At 39.7% G+C, this 17,315-nt stretch overlaps 1 long non-coding RNA gene across 3 annotated transcripts; it reads left to right on the top strand.

Moving 5' to 3' along the window:
- Positions 1-598: 598 nt before the first annotated feature.
- On the top strand, positions 599-17,010 carry LOC105007767. Of its 3 annotated transcripts, none has more exons than XR_001198593.3 (4): positions 599-713; positions 9,078-14,404; positions 14,519-14,581; positions 14,688-17,010. It is a non-coding gene; the product is annotated as an uncharacterized LOC105007767 (long non-coding RNA). The 3 variants fall into 3 exon arrangements; XR_827579.3 differs by having other exon boundaries at positions 14,516-14,581; positions 14,688-17,009; XR_002195948.3 differs by lacking the exon at positions 599-713 and adding an exon at positions 6,401-6,757 and having other exon boundaries at positions 14,516-14,581; positions 14,688-17,009.
- The last annotated feature ends 305 nt before the right edge of the window (positions 17,011-17,315 follow it).

The raw sequence follows: 17,315 nt of genomic DNA, 5'->3' as shown, positions 1-17,315 counted from the left end.
ACATAAATTGGACCAATGGCACACTGCTTGGCTACTTTAACGCACCCACTTTTTAGGCGTGTTTGAAGTATAAATAATGCTGTTATGACAGTTCATGTTTAGACATTGTGCGGCGACACTTGTCTCCAAAAGGTTTTGTAATAAACGGAATATGCGGCCTGACTTCTGGTGTGTTATTCTCCTTTCCAATAAACCAACTCGGGGAAGTGTTAGACTTCAACAGTACATAGCATATAAATTATATCCATGCTTTTGTAGACAAACATTTTTGCAAGGCCCTAATATGTTTTGCTGTAAATAACTTTGATGTCAGCCAATATAGAACTTTTCGCAACAACATGTTTATATTGCTACACGTTTGGTTGCATGATACTGTCCATCATATCAGGTACATATAAAAAAATGCTTGAAACAATGCAATGACCAAAACCAAAAAAAAACTAAAAACTGTATAATTAAATATCTGTTGATTAGTAGTTCCGTCATAGTCTTTGACTATCACGGTAAGATAATTAGCTACGGCCAATCGGGTGCAGAGAAAAATATGGGGCGTGGAGCTGTAGGCCACTAGTAATACTGCGCGGTCCGCTGAAACAGTTTAAGGTTTTCCTGCAGATGTTGTTCGTGTGGTGGTAGATCACTTGCGCTTTTGGATCTAAGAACGTTTAAATTGAGTACCTACAGTAAAGCGGTGTAGTTGGACAGGATTCTTTGTAAGTATGCTCTTACTCTAACAGGAAACTATTTTGTTTTCGTATGGGTTATCCATCATTAAATGAAATTTGTTGAGGATTTTGTTCATCACTACTATAGAAAATTTCACTAAGCAATGGTTAAGTTTAAATTTTCTAGAAAGATTCCCATTCAATTAAAATTGAAAATACAAATTAAATGTATTTTGGCTACCCAGTTTTCTTGTTTTGTCACACCAGTAACATTTTTATAATGTAATATTTTAATATTGTATTGTTTTAGTAAGGATTCGTGGGAATTGTGAATGCTGTTTATAGCCCAGGACGTTTCCCTTATCGCCTCAGCGACCGCAAGACTTTGCAAATATGTTTATTCCTGTATAGGCACATCTTTTTCAGTAATCAAGTGCACGGTGATTAGCTAACAAATCTTTTCAAATGTGAACAGACCAAATACATTGAATGGTTGGGGTTTTGTGTAATTCTAGATCGATTTGGTGCTTTGAGTGAGTCCCTTTGTGACTCCTTTGGCAACAGTTCACGTTGTCGTCCATTGCAACATTACAATTCTCTGACTGCAGTGTTTCATATGAGGAGTTTTCTAACCAAACTGGGCTACTATGAAAACAATCTGGCCTGTCCTGGAAGAGAGAAAAACAGCCGAACCATATCAGGAGATTGTGGGTGGGAGTTTATCTGAGCAGATCGCACTAGGCAACAGCATCCAACCCCCTGTACTCGCGTTCCGCCCACGTGGTGACGAGTTGTTACTGTAGAGAACAACAAGCAGACAGCGCTAGTTAGCTGGCGACATATTTTGCATAATTATTTAGGACATTTTGGACTTATTCTCAACCAATACAGCCAGTAAGAATAATTAGTAAATAATCAGCGATTTCCTTTTCAGAAGAAGGATGTAAATGTTCTAATCAGAATGTTCTAATCTTTGTCTTTGTTTAACTACAACTATCGAGACACTATTTTACAAACTCAACAATCACTATTCAACCGCTACAGCTACTTGAAATGGCACGGGCAAATGCGTACCTGCAAATGTCAATAATTCGAATATATTTACTTGACAAAGTCAGTCTAAAACAGAATGGACTCAACCCAATAGCTACGCTATATGGACGTCCCCATATAAAAACATTAACAAACTTTAAATAGTTCAGAGATCTGAATAATGTGGTTCTTTGGAATAATAAAAATGATTGTTGCAGTTAACAGGAGAAGAGGGCTCTGGATATGGACAAAAAGGAGGGTGAGGTACTTTCAAGTTCAAAACCTACCCACACACACTTAATTTGGTGTAGTGTCTTATCCCACCGTTTTTATAAGTCATTGTTGCACAATCTCCGTTCGGTGATAATAGGAAATGGTATGATTACATTTTTGTAGAAATGCAGAAAATAAGGAAAATAGTTACATACAATGTGTGGCCTGGTACTACTGTAGTGATTGCATAACGTTTAGTTTTAGTTATTCAGTATTTTAACAGCAACAACATAGGGGGGGAAACAAAGACCCCTTAAGCAGCATTGAGCACTGAGATTCCTTGAGCACAACAAGTGTGTAGGCCTACACGATAATACATTTTCTTTAAGTTTAAGTGATTTTTTTAAATACACATGAAACGTATGCACAAATAAAGAACAGTTACACACATGGACTACGCACATAAAAATCAGTTCGCACAATGCATGCATGAAAAGAGAAGAGACTTTTAAATTGAAATCTTACATTAGACCTATTTCCGATCTCCCTGATTTTGGCTGTTACATTAGCACTACTCCCGGATAGTGTCAGTTAAGTTTTTTGGAGGATGAGACGATACTCCCAAAACTCCAGATCATGATCTTACAATTTAGAATTGTTAAACTAGATTTCTACAACCAAAAAATATTTGTCTATCGTAACAGGGTGTTTGTATGTTCACAGATCCAATTTCACGCTTACGTTTCATGTTAAACATGTGACATTTTTTACGATCATACCAATTTATGTATGGATTATCTTACGATTGTAACAATATGTATGGTTAACCTTTTGTCAGATGTCTAACTGCATACTAAACACCATCCTTCACTCATGTAATTGAAATACAGGCTGTGTCCAGTGAATGTGATGCCATCTGGTGGTTAAAATGTTGAACTGTAGAAATGATAGAACCACTCTTAATAGTGACTCAAACAGCGTGGGGCCTGAATGGTTTGGTACCTCGTTCCTGTGGAATGTTAAACATGTCAAAAGTCTGTGCACTTAAATTTCATGTTTTTATATTCAGGACTGTCGTCACAAGTCTGATGTTCAAATCTGTTATATTTTGCAAGCTTATACATATAGGTAGGCTTATGTTTGTACATTTAGTTCAATGAGGACTTTTGTATTTCAAGTTTTGTGAATGAAAATTACGCAAGCATTAAACTTTCCACAACTGCAAAGCGCTAATAGTCTACAGGGCTCTACTCCATTGTGGCCAGTGTGTTTGAAACGTACTGGCCCCAAAAACATTGTTACTGTCCCTCCTTCTAAAAGTTGTCATTTATCAGTGTTACAATATACATCAATCAGCCATAATATTATGAACACCTGCCTAGCCCCTCATTCACACACAAGCAGCATGCTGTTGATGAAAGCTCCATTGCTAGCCATTCAAAAAGGGCTTCCCGGCCCACTCCTTAAAGTGGGACGGTAGCACTGTCCATGGCGAAACGGGAGACGGGAAAAAATAGGGCAGAGTTCAGAAGAATTTGACCTTTGGCAGTTGAGTCTGTGTGAAAGGATTATGAAAACATATTTTTTAGTTGTTGTTAATTTATTAGCGGGGTGGTAACAGTAGTCTTTCCCCAGGGTTTCATGTTAGGTTAGAGAGGGACGGGTAGAGCAGGTGATTCCGGGGGTGCATTCTGTGGGAGGAGAGGGAGGTCAAAAGGATTATGGGTAAAAATATATGGCCATGCAATCATGTTCGGGTGGTAATAATTGGGCAGTTGTTTTTCCGGGGGCTTCCTTCTCTGGGAGGAGAGGGTGTTGTGTTTCTTGAGATGTAGCATTGCAAGGGGTTTGAGCAGATGTTTCCAGGGGTTCATTTGCAAAGAGGAGAGGGTTTCTTGAGATGTTACCTTAGGGAGAGAAGCAGAGCAAGGGAGGTTGCGCAGGAGATGTTTTTCACACAGTCAAAAATAAGAGGCAGGCTTCCTCCTGGTTTGCAGTTTAACTTGTTTTTTTGTTCAAGATCTGTATAAGAATCAACAATGGTGTTGGTGCTATGTGATATTAGCCTGCATCTGAACTGAAGCTGTACATTTTAGTTCATAGGGTCAAGCTTCTTCTCACATTCGTTTTTTTGTCTTTTTGACCTTCTCACCGATGCTTAAGGGAAATATGTATTGAAAAGGTCTTATGATACATATTTATACATTCAAAAGGGGGGTATGTGTGTGTGTGATTATGTTTTTCTCACGGGAGAGAGACTGGTCTGAATTTCTTAGGAAAAGGTTGGGGGCTGGGATCTCAGGATGGGTAGGTGAAAAGGGATCTGTTTTTTTGGAACTCAGGTAAGGAAAGGAGGGGGCTGGTCACAGGGTCTGTGTTGGGCAGTGATGGCGGTTGTCATAAGAGGTAGTTTTCCTCTCAGTTGAACTGAGTATTTTAATTCCTCTTAAGATCTTTGTTTTCAAGAAAGTGATCGCTTAAGAAATAATGGCTCAGGTACTGAGTGATACATGCAGCCCTATGATGGAAGTAGCCTAAGGTTGCCCATGATAATAAAATGGTCTTATTGTGCATATGTTTAAAAAGTTGGTTGTGTGTGTGTTGACTAGAAAGTCTAGAGATGGATGGATGCTTTCCTCAGGGTGGGTGACCTCGTCCTCTGGCCTGTTAATTACTTAGGTGCCCCAAGACAGAGCAAGAGCACCTTTCACAGACTGTGGGCTATAAGCAAGATTTCTTGTTTGACAGGAGACACAGCTCCTCCTAGGGGAGAGTTTTTCGAAGTAATATGCAATAAGCCCATCCCCCAATGAAACAACTAGGAATGTCCTCTTGTGTCATAGTTGGTTGTATTGGCAAAACACCCAGCATGCAATGCACAAGAATATTAAAAAACCCACCCCCCACTGAAACAACTAGGGGTGTCATTTTGGGTCACTGTGTCACATATGAATAGTACTTCACAAAATGCAAAGTGTTAACTATAAAAAAATATAACATCCCCCACTTATAGGGATATGCATGTGTGGCTGAGTGTAAAAGCATGTTTAGTTCCACGTTCAACAAATATACACAAGGACCTAGCCAGATCCCTTAGCATGTTTCAAGCATCTATGTTACAAAATAAGTAGGTTTGCTTGGTGTGACACACGATACAGGTATTAGCATAGCATTGGGCCTGATTACTAGTCTCAGGCTTACCACTTTGGCTGATTACCCAGCATCCTTTGCAGTATGGGTTGTCAGCTAGAAAAGGCCAGAAAGAGAAACAGGTAGACCCGTCAGCAGAAACTTCTTTTTTTATTCAAACTTTTTTAACATACTTAGACCTGGATCTCTTTTAAAGCTTTGCCATGTACAGTTAGGCACACAAACAAAATATTTATAAAATAACATTTCAAAACATACAAAACAACAACATACAATTCAGCAGAAACAATCACAGACAACATCATATCCATTACATTTTTAAATGGGCAAGGGACACCAGAGTGTTTAACACTAGAACCACTAAATGCCTTTGCCAATTGGCATTTGTAATTAAAATAAACTTCCATTTTGAAAGCTACACCATTACTTTTCCTAAATAGACTTATTACAGTTACGTTGTCAGAATTTTAAACTGACGAACAGAAAACAATTTAGAGACTATTTACCCTTTTTTTTTTTTACCCTGTTTTCTTACTTAACCCGCCAAACAGGCTTAGCGGTGGTACCCAAATGGTACCCAGGCACTAATCACCCCTCACTGAATGCATGACGTCAATGGATGAATGTGCGATACTCCCAGATGACTGAAAAATGTATTAGGCTATTATTGAAACATAATACAAATGATATAGCTACTTACCAGGTGTTACTGTTTTTCAATAGGAGATTCAGCTTGTGTAGGGTAATTCTACATAATTTAAATCTACATTATTTTAGGAGGGAAAGAGAAACGAAATTGCCCACACATCCTATTGTCTCTCTTTAATTTTCTCTGCTTATTTTACTGAAGATTAATATTTTACAAATGTATTAGCCTAAATAATTATTCACAAAACGAAATTCCAACGATATCTCGTTTCAACCGTTTTCTAATATATTTTAGTAAATGCCAGTAATCTAACATTGGCATTGAAATCAACTCTATAGCCCCACACTGGCTTGGCTGGTCAGGGATCTTTTTGGAAAGTTGTCAGTGCCTTTGTAAAAAGACCCACATTTGTCCGCTCTATACGGGAACTTAGGACAGACGACAGCAGGCTCATTTTAGGGGCAAGGCCATTTGGCCTTCAGTTTCACAAAACAATTTAGGGCACAAAGGCCACATGCCAGGGCACAAAAGCCATTGAGTGAAATAAGAGGATTTGGAGCTTACAAATAAACAACTTGAATTGCTGATAAGAAAAATACATGCATGGCATAACATTTTTCCACATTAAAAAGTTAAATTGTCATGTTTTAATCCTTGAAATTACATCTACTCCTCCCTCAATTATTTTTCTTTTCAGAAGTTTTAGTTAGGAGCGTTCACATAACGACAACAAACAGGCTACGGTACTGACAGTTGAATTAATCAACGTTAAGGCTAATTAGCCAGAGGCATAATATTCCTTCAGTTAGACAAAAGTATCCTTTAACATCAGTCACCTACGCTAATGAGTATGGCCTAAATAAACAAATATACAAAGTATTTCTTGTTTTCTAATCTTTCACCACAAACGCTGCCATGTCGAGTGATTTCAAACCTAACGTTACTTCTCAGAGCTTTCAAAAATTGTTCAGGTGTATGCTTCTACTCGGATATCGGAACTTGCCCACCTCCCTGTTGCTCATGAATGCACCTTCCATGTTTGAATCAGGTAAGCACTAAATGAGTCAGCTATCTATCGATAACTAGCTAGCTTGCTTACCAGCATGTAGTCCATTCTTGTGGTTCTCAATTGCGAACTACAAACAAACTTTAGAACAAACTGCTGACTGTGGGTTTTTCACAGTGGCAGGGGCACAAATGCCATGGTGGCCGTAGTGTGTACAATGATTTTCGGGGCATCACGGCCAAAGCAAAGGGCAACGACAGCCGTGGCCGCTGTGAAATTCCTTCACTGGACGACAGTGCATCTGAGTTCAATTGACATCGAAACTATTTTTTAGCACTGAGGTAAACATTTTCGCTTTAATTTGAGCTCGTAGTTATCCTTTTACTGCCTTCTTCAATTGAGTGACTCGCGCAAGTTTTTAAATGTTTGTATTGAAAAACAACACCAGACAGCCACGCGTCACATCACTGCTCAACTCTTGACTGGTCAACAGCGCGTGAAAGGAGCTGAAAGGCAGTTTTGTGCACGTGCCAGATTATGAAAAGACTGGATGTCGCGTTTATAATGCGATTTATTATTTTACAATCTGTAATGTTCTGTAATGTCCGATTGGGACAGTGACTTGCTAGTTTGATTAGTCCCGACTTGTCCCCCATGGCTGCCTTCCTTTCTTTGATCCGGGCCAGCTGAGCTAAAATAGAGAGAGGCACATCATTAGTGACTGCAGGTGTGTGTGGTGCATTGTGTACCAAGCCCCAGTGTAAGGCACTGTTGAGTGGGTTTCCCTGGGCCTCCCACAGGACTCCCACACCAGATATTATATAAAGTATATCAGAGGGGTGTCCGATAGACCTTTCCCATATTTTGAGTCAGGAAAACCCCTGCCGACAGCACCTTCAACTCCCAAGCTCCAGCTGAGGACCAAGGAGCTGTATCTCGTCACTGCAATGAAGGCCAAAAGGATTTTGAGACCCTGTTACCCATTGGTGTGAACAAAGCGTAACAACAAATGTGACATCTTGATTCACACAAACAGATCTGGGGAACTAGAAGAATGAGCAAATTAATACCCATGTATGGGGTGATGCAATCTTTGGTCAGGCGTGAGATGTAGATAGGGAAGTAGAACATCTGGTCACTATTACTGCCAAGGTTAGCAACCTGATGTCAATGTGGCTAGGAGCTGTACAATTGCTCTCATTACACAGAGTGTTGTATGTTTATACTTTTAACTCCCCTGTTTCCGGACTAGCTAAAGTAATTAGGGATATCGCTCTTGTAGTTTCAGGACCATCCACATGGTTAACCAAATAATGGGGATGACATTTGTGGGTGGTGTTTCAATGGATAGGCTTTGTCATACTGGTTATAGTGATTATATGTCTACTTATGTTACTCCTGCCCTCTTGTTACTGAATAGCCATAGACAAATTGACTAGTATCCACAAACCGTTTAATATTGTGTTATGAAAACAATTGTGCCCTTCAGGAAATCCTCACTCAGCCTAGATCACACTAATCTCCTTCCCCATCACAAATTCATATCTACACTGATGTGCAACACGAATCCACACAATTGGGAGTTCACATCAAATCTGTAAGGGGCTTGGTCCCATTAAGCTTGATTATATCTTTTTTTAATCAAGGATTAGGGTTAATGTGCCTGAAAGTAGCATATTGTTTCCAAAAATGGGCATGGGTTTTCTCTGTCATCAAATGATGAAGCTTTGTTTATACTTCTGCGCTGTGTTGTTAATGTCATGTGCGGGTGTGCAGAGACGTGCTCAGCATTTATAGTTGTGCAGCCTTGTAATGAATCCGCAGTTTGCATTGGGAAAGCAGTGCATGGAAAGGCTATGATTGTCACCTTATAATGGTGTGAATCATGGCTAATCGGGGGTGAGAATTCAATGCCCAGATAAAGCCCCGCCTCCACGCCAACAGAGGCTCAAAATGTGGTTTTGAGAAAACATTATTTGAAAGAAGGTGGGAAGAAATTGGATCGGATGCGAAAATCTATTTAATGGTTTTAGCATACACTTTTTCAATGCCTGAATCAATTTTTTTCATACGATTGAATTAAGTTTCATACAATGAAATATTTCAGTTACATTTTTCTTTTCTTACAGTCAATATATTTGAGCTCAATTTGCCTCCATAGGCCTGGGGCTGCACCACTAAGTGTGTACTTTGTTGACGGTGTTGATTGATTTTCACACAATTATTTATTATAAACTGGTAGTTACATACTGTATATTTAACGTTTCAGTTGCAGTTTTGATTTGAAACATTTTCTTGGTTGATGGATAACCATTGCATTGTTCTTACAGTTTCTATATATATATTTTTTTTTTTTTTTCAGATTTCACCTTCTCAATCCAAATTGAGAATAGTGCTTAATCTACTTGAAATTACAACCTAGCACAATGTGCTGAAACAGATCAAGCTGGCCTAACATTGCTGAAAGATACATCTGCCTAAAAATGGCTTACTGGGAAAGGGTTCCCCCAGCTGGTGACATGCAATATCTCACACAACAGAAAAGGGAAGACCAGTGGCTGGACAATGAAAAAGCTGCCACTAGGTTCCATACCTCCCGCTTACAATACCCTGAAATTTATTTACGTAGATATGGTTTTCAACAGGCTCGGGATCCACCTACGTATGAATATACAAAAATATCTCAGAACACTTATTGGCAGCATAACTATGGACCACTGAGAGGTCATGCATGCCCTAACGTAACATTACAATACAGTGGAGAGATAAAAAGAAGTGTTAATAAAGAACCCTACTTCCCATCAAATGAGTTTTCTACTCCATCCATTGTTGGGAGAGGACATGAAGATATATCCCATCACAGCAATGCTGACCGGTATTATGTTGGTTGGGAAATGAATAAAAAAACGTCCCAATCCCTGGAAAACATTCAGCGGATGTTAAATTCCAACCATTCCAATGGACATGCTAGAGGACATTTCATGGAACATTCTAACTCCTATTATAGGGGTGAGTCTACTGAATGCTCAAGGGGATTTTCTAAGGATCATTCCTATGGAGGTTCTAGGAGACGTTCCTGTGGTTATTTTAGGAGTAGTTCTAGGGGGGGGTCTAGGAATACCAAGGATGAGCCTAGTGGACGTTCTAGAGGTAGGCTTACATTACCGGCTAATCATGTTAACACTTTGCCAAATACAACCAAAAGAACTCTGGACATTCAGAACACCAAAAAGTCTGCAACTGTTTCAGCGGGCAACAACAAACATGGTGATATGGCATCAGGACAAATAACATCTCCTGTGCAGTCTACCACCGCAACTGCACAACAATGTATTTCTATGGATCTTCCTGTCCCAGAAGCTACAGGATCTTGTGTTGTTGACCTGAAAGTGGTTCAGGTAACAAATGCGGACACCTATGATATACCAGGACCCAGTTTCCCTTCCAAAGCCGTAATGCTACAAACAGACACACTTCCTGGCAATGCTGCTCATCTTTCTCACACTCAGAGCTCTGCCACTCCTGAACAGCAACACACTTCCTGTTCTTCTCCTGAATGTCTCCAAGCAACACCTCAGGGAAATCCGCCCAATAAAAATATCTCCTTAAAGAAAATACAAGACTGGATTATGAGTCTCCAGACTGAATCTGAAACATGGCAAACGCTAAACAAGATAACTTCTCAGGGGGTATCGCCTTGTTGCCTAAGTGCTGAGGACTCCACTCTGCAGCTGGAGATTAAGTCCACCCACAGAAGTATGACTTTAACCGCAGTCACAGCCACCCCACCTCCTATGGCTATAGTCCCTCCAATGGATCCAACGCAGTCCCCGGAGCCCATGGAGACAGGGGACGCAGACAAAGAGGTGCCATTTCAAATTTTACAGACCTGGTCCTTAAACGAACAAAAGGGAGACAGCCTGCAGGAGAGCACTAAAGATGGTGTAAGTTTTCCATCTGCCCTAAATGAGAAAGTTGAGAGAGAGATGCTGCATCATAAACCTATAGAGACATCAGCAACAAGTTCACTAACATCTGCTAAAAAGGCTGTTGCATTACTTCATTGCAGAGAAGTCATTGCAGAGAAGGCCAATGAAATCAAGACAATTGAGGAAGTTGTCTGTAACGATGGCAATAAAAAAAATCTTTATTTGTCTACAATTGATGACATTCAAGTCAAATTACATGCACTCCAGCAACTGGTTAATGATCTGGAAAATGCACACATTCCCAAAGAGCCAAAGGAGGGTTGTTTAGAGACCCTTTTGAAACGGTTTTGGGGCAAGGATGTGGACACTTTAAAAGACCTAACTGATGAGAAAATCATGCAGGAAGTATCTGCATGGGCCACAGAAGATGAGAATGCAGTGGTTCTTTTTGCGGTCAGTGGTCTCACACTGCAGGAATTAGTTGAGAAGTTTCCCATTGGTGCACCCATTGACCGCTCTTTGCTAGTCGGTAACAAGTCTTCATGGTTAAAAGTCAACAAGAATCTGGATGACATTGACAAAGAATCTGAAAGATCTTGGTCTTTGTGCTTCATACCAGATCAAGCAGAGGATAATGCTATTGCAAAAATGGTTGAGGAATATTTAACTGATGACTTCAGCAAGACGGACACTGTGAACTTGCCTCTACAACAATCTGTTGACACAGACGTCATATTGAATAGTGACCCCCCAAATGACAAACTCATAATTGATATAGAGCCCCAAAAAGATGTAGACTCTGCAACAGACACAGGCCTCTCAACAGATGCAGACTCTAAAACAGACCACCTTTCAAAGATTATTTTGACTGTACTCACACCTGACGATGCTGTGAAACTGTTTGCTGAAATCAATGTACCTGATGTAGACCTCCCAACAGATGAAGATCTAAGAATTCTCACAGACGTAACAATCGACTGCAACACAGAAACACTTTCCCCAATAAATGTGACTGTCCTCGCACCTGACGATGCTGTGAAACTGTTTTCTGACATTGTGACCCCTGACACAGGCCTCCCAACAGATGAAAATCTCAGAACTCTCATAGACACAACAATAGACTCCAACACAGACACACTTTCACCAATGAATTTGACTGTCCTCACACCTGCTGATGCTTTGAAACTGTTTAGCCAGATTGATAAAGGCTCTGTAGTCCAAATGGGATGGCCTGCACCATGCTCTAAAAACCAAGAGAAGATCCAGACAGAGCAATCCCAGAATATTGGACGTGGTTGCTTTAAAAAAATATGCTACTGCCCCTGTATAACTGAAACTGACAATGGGTTTGAGATGGGACTATGTTTCAGTTGTCAGAAAGAGAAAATAAAGACGGAACAATGCCTTACCCTTTCTGGTACATGTGGTAGTTCAGATCAGGAGATGGACGTGTCTGACTCAATCCCCAGTTGCCTTCCCCCTAATTCATGTAGAGACAAGGTGCAAAGACAACCAACTGAAGAGGCTGATGACAAGCAATTCAGTGACCCTAACTTGGAGGAAAACATATTGCAATGTACAGGTGTCATAAAAATCTCTGGAATTCTATTCTCATCAGATACAAATGAGGATTCAGATCAGGAGACCAAGAAGATTAATTGTAAACTATGCTCTGAGCATGAAACAAAGCCTGCCATATGTGAGTTATCTCAAGAACGTACTACCCATAGCAAACCCAGTTCTGAGAATAAGGAAATACTTCAAGAGGATGTCCAAGACTGTATGTTGAGTACACTTTCTCTTCCCAAAGTCGTAAGCTCCTCTGAGTTGAAAGCTAACTTGGCACACAACTGGTGCTCACCTATAGAAGACTGTGACTCACTTGCAGGGGACTATAACACAATTGCTGATTCTGTCAACCAATACAAAACTCACAAGGTCAACAAAAAGACTGAGAAGGAAAACCCCCTTCATCCAGTTCCCACTGACAAACAAGATCCTAACATAGGCCAAAATAAAGCCAAGGTGGAACCGCCACCAACTCCATCCCCTAAGTGCTCTGGGGGGAAGATGACTGTAGATAGTCAACACCGACACAAAAAACTACATTCACAAAAGAGCAGACATTTCAGTGAGAGGAATAGTGATTACGATCCATGCCAAAATAAGAATAGGGAATCACTGATTGAGCAACAACACAAGGGCAGTCGAGACAAGGACCTAATGAAAAAACAACATTCTAATGAGAGAGTGCACAAAGAACTTCAAAGTAGACACAAGAAGAGGCGACAAACTGAAAATGTGTCCAGTCAATCTATGATCAAGAAATCCCGAAAGAGAGCTTCAACTGAAACTGAAGGAAGATACTCTAGTAATTCTAAAGAGTTACAGCCCCAGCCAGTGGAAGGTACAAAGAACAGCAGAAGTGAAAACTCAATGTCATGTCCTGGTGTGAAAAGTCTCCATGTGCATGGATCGTCACCTTTCACAGCTTCTTTCAAATGCCCCACAAATGTCCCAGAAATACTGAACTGCTTGCCATCAAAACATACAGAGGGAGTCCCCAAATTGACGAAGGGTAAAGCCCCAAACAAAATTCCCAGACACCATTCCACTGAAATGTCATGGTCTCCTAATCTGAAAGACAAACACAGAACACTTCAAGTCAAATTGGAAAAGCTGTCTTTCCTCAAACCTATTGCCAGAAAAGGTTCTCCACCAAACCAGGAAACAGTGGAAGGTTCCCCACCAGGCCAGAGGAGAGTGGAGAAGAATAAAGGAGAGCCTGGAATTTCTCTGGTAAAGGCCTTGATGACCACTCAGTCCATGGATGGAAATCTTGACCAAACCAAACTCAAAGGTAAGGCAGCAAGAGCCTTGATATCCCAGAAATTGAAGTTGCCAAAAACTTCAAAGGCATTTGTTAGAAATGAGGAAGGCAGGTATAAAACAATCAAACGCCAGAACAACTCACTGGTCCCCAAGCCAAAGCTGCCAAGGATTCCGAAACTTTCAAAGATTGCAGAGATCCGAAAAAATGGGAATGAAGATGAGAAAAGACCAGATACCTCTCCCGATGCTTTTCCTGAACCACAGCTGTTGAAAAAATCTGTAAGAGTGGCACACAAACCAAAAACTCTTAAGAAGCATTTTGGCCAAAGTATTCATGCTTTTTCAAATTTGGTATCACTGCCACATGGCAACACATATTTTGAGCCAAAGGTCTCTGCTAGGCAGCAGGTGTTCTCTGATTGGGAGAGTAGCTTTGTTCCAACTCCACCCCCCCGGATTCGCAGACGATTAGGATGTCTTTCAGAGGAAGTAGAAGGACCACATGTGATTCAGGATACCAGAATCATCCGATCCATTCTGAAACAAGTTGATGCTCAGCCTAAACCTATGTTAAAAGTCACCTTTTCTTTGAACCCAAGGAAAGTTCACTTCTTCAAGCGCCTTGATCACGAGATGGAAGTCATGTTCAACAGGTCTTGCACAGATCCTGATGATATAAAGCCTTCTGACAAAGAGGATACGCATGTGAACTGCAAGAATAGAGCGGAGCAGCCTTGTGTTTGGGAAGAGAAAATGCAAGATCTAGAGGAGGGAAAGCCTGGACCAAGTGGTTCATATAATAAGATATTCAAAAGAAAGCATGAAATGCCAGCTGAAGCTACCGTTTTGATGAAAAAGAGCATTGTTCAGGCCAAGATTTTGACAAAGTGTATCCATCGTGAACCTCCAAAAGACCCTAGAAAGTCCGGTAAGCATGGTTGTCACAAGCCATTAGCAAAAGAAAATACTCCTTAAATATTTTGTATATTATAGTCAGATAATATTGATTCCAGACATTGACATGTTCTTCTTGTTACAGCAGAAAAAAATGGAGTTGGATACAAATGGTCAAACAAACGTAATTGGAGGGAAAAATAAATGGAATGTAAGTCAGGCTATAATTTACAACAATGATAACAATGTGATTTATCATTACAAATTTAAACCTGCTTTACATTGAATGTTTCTGATTTGATTACTTATTCTCTTAGATTCCACTCCGAATTAAAGTTCACCAGGTTTCTCTCAAAATGTAAGTTCCCCGGTGGTCTACATTAATCCTCCAGCAAATGGAAAAGATTCAAGCGCAACATCAAGCACCATAGATCTCCCATGGATAAACTGACCAAGCAGTGCTCAGGAGACTGAAGTGATTTTGAAGGCAAACACTGCCCCCTGCCACGATACAGCTTAAATTCAAACCTGCCATTTAAAAAAAACTTAAAATACTGCAGACCATGCCTGTAAAGTTTTTAAGGTCTTCCTCTAATAGGTTTTGGTAGTTGTGATTGAAATAGATGTTTTATATACTATGTATATTGTACATTTTTACTCATAACCTCTGTGTGGTCACTGTATGTTTACGGTGTTTACTGTTTTGGCAACATTAGGGCAATGCTGTGTTGTTGGCAGAATACAGAATTCTCACAGAGCACCAGCAAAAAAATAATGTTAATGTTGTGCATTTCACTTTTTTTGCAGTATGTGGATTTTCCTTTTTCTTTATGCCATGCACATTGATGTCTGATGTTAGTGTTTTATTACTGTCAAATACAGAGGGTGAACAAAATAATGGGAACAACTAACAATATATTAATATCAAGGACCTAATAAGGAGTTCTTCAGAAAAGTGCCACTCATTCTTTGAATGCTGTGATATAAGTCCTGAACTCTGTGTAGTGGGATATTGCACCTTGCCAGCCTGGTGTTCATAAAACAACACTTGTATTCATTTAGCATTGTTTATCATCCTTAAATATTGGAACATCATGAGGAAACAGTGTTTGCACCATAGAGTGCACCTGATCCTGTAAAATGCAACCACCATGCAGAGCAATCATCAGACACAATGGCTCCCACGAGATCGCTGTCCATGTCATTACAGATAACAGTTGGCAGCAGATATTGTGGTCTGAGGCGTTCTTTGGCGTCCTCCAAATGTAAACCAATCCAGGGGTAGGAAATTGCGTAAATACTGGCTCATTAGACTATTTCTTTACATTACTCTGGGTCAGTCCAGCTTTTGTGGTCCTCGTACAAAGTTATGCATCTTTGTGTGCTGGCCTTGGATACAAGCGGTTTCCGCATTGCAACCCTGTCATTATGTTCAGCTTTGTGATCGTTTTTGTTTAGACTGAGTCACAGAGATGCTGATTCAAATCTGTTCATTTTTGAGACCGTACTTTTAGGGCATTTAGCAACTATCCTGTTAAGTGTTTGTCTATCTCTGTCGGACAGCTTTGATATATGACCACTGTTCTTTGCTGATACAATTTGTTGCTGAAGTTTTGCATAAGCTGATTTTTGAGACTGTTCCCCTTGACTCATAGAATTATATTCCATTGTTGTGACCAATGCACCGGCACTATTTGACCATTTTGGAACTGTTAGTTGCTTTGAAAACTCAAATAACAAACTAGGAATTTGAGTCAGACCCCTTTATAGCTGACACATATGTACTGCTAATTTGACAATCAACCTAATCTGAACTCTGCAGCTGTGTAGGTAATTGTGATTTAGTTTCTTCAAAGAAAGTCATTTTCCATGTGGTGTTTCTTTTATTTTTCCCACCCCCTCTATGTTTAAGTAATGTATGTTTGATTTGGTTTAACGCACTAGGTTCATGGTTCTCTGACCATAGTTAATACTTTTTATTGATGCTGCTATTGACTTTGATATTGAGGAATACATGTTCTTTTACAGGTGACTTATTTTTATATACTAATTTCTTAAACATCAATATTTTTTATACAATGTGACAAGTTTAAGTTTTATTGCTGTGTTTTTTTTGACTGATGTTTGCTGTATTTTTTACTTTATTAAAAAACAGAAAATAAGTGTTTTTACTTTTCACATCACACATCTTAGTGTAATTTTAACATCAACATTGCTATTTTTAACAGTTTTGCTTCCTCCACAACTGGTCCTTTGCTTCGTAATACACATGACTGTCCTAATAGATGGTTAGCCCAATTTCAAATTTCTTGTGTTGAGGAAAGTAGTTATGAAATTTGTTTGGCAACTGCCCAATTATAGTTAACGAAGATCGGGGCATTAATTTCAGTGTCTGCCTAGTAATAATGACTTACAAGCGGTTCATCATCATTGGTCAGAGCAGGTGACACTAGAACAACATTTCATGGTCGTGAAGTTATGTTCCTGATAACAATATAGAAACATTGAGCTCAAGTAGAGTTACTGTGACTAAGGTGGATGTCTATTTAGAACTGAATGAAGACAGTATAAAAGAAAGCAAAAGTATATAGAGAAAACCGCCAAATCCACACGTCATTTGCAAACAAACTATTTTTGTTGAACTTTGGTTAAAGATCACTAGTGAAAGGAGCCATTCATTTGGCTCCTTAATTTCCTTCAAAAGTGTTAAGTTCAAAAAGATTATTTGCATATAAGATGAAGCCGTTTTAATGAAAGATTGTATATCTGCACTGAAGAATAAATAAATTGTTGGGAGAGCGCATCTTTGTGTTCCACATGCACAACAGTGACAAAAAAGCAGCAGGCAACGTAATAAATAGGATAGGTAATATGTAACCTATTTGAACGTGTTTCACACATAATTCTAGGCCATTTTGTCATCTTTACATTAGAGATTTGCACTT

This window comes from Esox lucius, chromosome 23, assembly GCF_011004845.1.
Source record: "Esox lucius isolate fEsoLuc1 chromosome 23, fEsoLuc1.pri, whole genome shotgun sequence".
NCBI lineage: Eukaryota > Metazoa > Chordata > Actinopteri > Esociformes > Esocidae > Esox > Esox lucius.
This window is presented reverse-complemented; position numbering and strand designations above follow the sequence as displayed.